A 3,729-nucleotide genomic window follows, 5' to 3' on the forward strand; every position below is an offset into this window, starting at 1 on the left:
TCTCTCTCTCTCTCTCTCTCTCTCTCTCTCTCTCTCTCTCTCTCTCGCTCGCTTCCCGCTTTCTTCACTATGGGGTATTAATGCTTAATCGGCTTAAAAATGAAGGTAGTATCTTAATGCAGCGGCTACGGTAAGCTTTAAACAAAAGCTTTTTTTCTCTTTTTTTCCCGTTTAACCACTCGGTTGAAGGAGGTTTTTTTTTTTGGGGGGGGGGGGGGGGCGTGACCCTCCTGTAAGAACATTATAAATACTTTACATCACAACGTCGTCGCTTGCAAATTTTTGGGACGCCGTTGGAAGTAATTTTCTCAGTTCTCGTCAGCGGGTTCAGCTTGCAACATTCATGTCGTTGTGTGCTCTCATAACACCTTCTCGAAAGATACCTCAGTGTTCTAATGAACATTCTAGAAAGTGTAAGATTAAGAGGTGAATAAAACCAGACTTTAATTTCAAAGTGTATCAATGGATAGAATTATATCGAACGACATTATTCTCTTCAAAGTAGTGAGATTACACAAGATGATTCTCTGGAAATATCTATCGTGTTTGGAAAGAGAAGACCACCCCAGAAATCTCCTGCGTTGATATCTCTCTGTCGAGGTATTCTGTAAGTACATGTACTGTGGTATTGTAGTATTCTCTATCTCATTGCTTGGCAACCTTTTCATAGCCAGCGTCCACTTTTCTTCCACTTTTAAAGAGCTAACATTTTCACGCCGCCCACCTGCATGTATTTCGTAGCGGGGGTAAAGTAACACCCTTCACCTTTACTTTAATCAATAATTTGTCTATACTATTTGTCTGTTTGTCTATTATCTATTTGTTTGTTTGTCTGTTTGTCTATTTGTCTATTTGTTTATTTGTCTATTTGTCTATTTGTCTATTTGTCTACAAGGTTGGGATCATAGCAGATGGTACATGCCCGTTGCTGCCCACCCTCTCTTGTCCCAGCTGACTGACAAAATATATTAAAATGTACTCGATAAAATAACGTCACCACTCGGGAACGGAACCCATGTCTTCTGTTTGCAATAGCATTTTTTAACATTGTTTTTTTTTTCTTCTCAGCTTTAGTTTTAGAAAGAGTTTGGCGCACTTACAATACCATTAAGTCAAATAGGTGTCTGAGATCTGAAGCGTTTCTGGAGAGAGTAGCACACGAAGAAAAGAAGAAGGAAAGATAATGACGATAGAACATGTTTGATAGGAGAGAAAGAGGAAACCACACCAGAGTGCTCACCAGCAAACCACTTATAATTGCTTAAATGGTATGTAATCAGTAATCTCCTCGGGAAAGTGAAAAGATCGAGACTACTATGCAACCTCTAGACCAAATCTGTGAACCTGATACCTTCTGGTTAGCACAACGTCGTGTGCATGTCACGTGTTAGCTTAGCTGTAGTCAGCACATGGTTATGATGCGGTCAGTTTTGTAGATGTTACGCTATATATATTGCTTTAGTTTAGTTTTAGTAGAGGTTTAATATCGCTCGCAACTGCATAAGGTCATATGAGCGCCAGAAGATTAGAGGTGTTACAAGAGAGTAACAAACATAAAAAAAGAAGAAGGGGAGATAAGTACGATAGATGTTTCATAGGAAAGAAGAAGCAAACCACACCAGAACACCCGCCAACCACCCACATATGTATTGCTACTTTTGTAGGTACGATTGACTGTCTTCAAGGATGGGTGTTAGGGTTACAATCATATAGAAAACAACACAATGACAGCATATTCTGCTCCTATTATCATCATCGCTGGCATTGTATAATATCCACTGCTAGCCATGATAATAAGAAGAACGGTTCAATGCAAGCTCCTACATAGATTCGTGATGTCACAAAGGGAAGAACGGTGATTATAATGGTACAGAATGTTTGACACATTCAGATTGTGGTACAGAATGTTTGATACATTCAAATTGTGGTACAGAATGTTTGATACATTCAGATTGTGGTACAGAATGTTTGATACATTCAGATTGTGGTACAGAATGTTTGATACATTCAAATTGTGGTACAGAATGTTTGATACATTCTGATTGTTGTCCAAGCTACTGCTTCTTACCATGCTCTGGGTAGCTTACTTTCTTTTTGTTTATGACAACGTAAGTACTATTCTATAAGTCATTTAGACACCACAGACGCCAGTGTTGTTAATGTCGAGAACCTCCGTCTGTGGTGTAGCTGTTAGACACTTCGCTGTCGTACTCAAGAAACCCGAGTTCGATTCCCGAGTGGGGAGAATTTTTATCGAATGTCGCTCGGTCTTTCCACTGGGGTGTTGTTGTACGTACCTCTCTCTGTCTCAGCCTGGGGTTGACCCTGACAGGCAGGGTCCAAGTCCGACTCCTAATAAAGGATCTTAATTGTGTCGATGGGGGCGTACAAACTCCTTCATTTTAAAAAAATAGGTTGGGGATGGGCAGTGAGCCCAGGTCGTTCACACCAGACCCCCGCACCCAGCGGAGACGTGGCGGTAGACCTGAGGTCCCATGCTGTGACGTGATGGAAACGATTGAGGCCGCCGCCCTCGCCAGAGATTAAAAGGGTTCTATGTGTATTTGAGGTACTTTTGAGATATCGGACGCCAATGTTTGTGAATTTCTTCTCCTTCTCGTTCATCTTCTAATTAAATGGACAACCCAGTCTCTAGTGCGAAGACTGTTGTTCGCCACAGGGCCCCCAGACTCCCGTAGAGTTGTGGGTCTCCCTGTCTCTTCGCTACCACAGAATTACAAAGTTCTCTCTGCTCAGTGCCTAGTTTAGAGAAATTTCACGTAAAAATATGAGTTTCACAATTATGTTAAGCTTTTTAAACGCAATCCTTTGAATACCTTGATTGGCGCTCATATGACCTTATGCAGTTGCGAGCGCCGTAAAACCCTCTACTAATAATATAAAAATAATATCTTGATAACCACTCCGATTAATCTTACGACTTTGATACAGCAGATAGGGTATTTGATTTCTGACGTCATCAAAACGGCCAAAAATGTCAGATAGAATTTTATAATTCCGAGGTAGCGTATGGTTGAGCCAATATTTTCTTCCAAGTGCCCGTACATTGGGTAGGCTTGTAGTAGATGGTTTGTTTGTAAATTTTAAATGCAAGCGCATTTGGGGCCTTTCCCCTTGTGTATTTCTCTCAGAGCAGAGTTGTTGATTCAGAACGACAAACAGACCACCATCTAGTGCGTTGCACATAGACCCGAATCAAATCGTAACTCGAAACATACACTCATCGCATATAAAACCCTTAAAAAAAAAAAAAAGTTTAAGTAAGTGTTTTACGGCACTTGAAACACATTCAGGTCATATATGTGCCGGAGATTAGAGGTGTTACAAGAGAGTAACAAACACAACAAAAAAGAAGGAGGAGATAAGTACGATAGCTCTTTGATAGGAAAGAAGGAGCAAACCACACCAGAGCACCCACTAACTACCCAGATAGAGCCCTTTTCATCTCAGACGACGCTGTATTGAAAGAGTGTAGTAAATCAGTACTTCGCTACCTCAGAGTTACAGAGTTCTGTCTGTTCAGTTCCTAGTTTTGAGAAATTTGGCGTCAAAGATTTTGAATTTCACATCATGCCAAGCTTTTTCAAATGCAATTCTTTATACTTCTTGAAAACGCCTCCGAATAACCTTACGGTTTTGATTGATACAGCAGATAAAAAAAGTCGGTTTCTGACCTCATGGTCTTAGTAACTAAAAATAGTCTCCCCC

At 40.6% G+C, this 3,729-nt stretch overlaps 1 long non-coding RNA gene across 1 annotated transcript in view; it reads left to right on the forward strand.

The window, feature by feature from the left end:
- The first annotated feature begins 304 nt into the window (after nt 1-304).
- Nucleotides 305-3,729, forward strand: part of LOC106013445 — a 13,200-nt gene continuing 9,775 nt past the window's right edge. Inside the window, exon 1 of the long non-coding RNA XR_001185348.2 lies at nt 305-607. This is a non-coding gene — a long non-coding RNA (uncharacterized LOC106013445). The remainder of the gene's footprint in view (nt 608-3,729) is intronic.

This window comes from Aplysia californica, unplaced genomic scaffold, assembly GCF_000002075.1.
Source record: "Aplysia californica isolate F4 #8 unplaced genomic scaffold, AplCal3.0 scaffold00904, whole genome shotgun sequence".
In the NCBI taxonomy this organism is placed as follows: Eukaryota; Metazoa; Mollusca; class Gastropoda; order Aplysiida; family Aplysiidae; genus Aplysia; species Aplysia californica.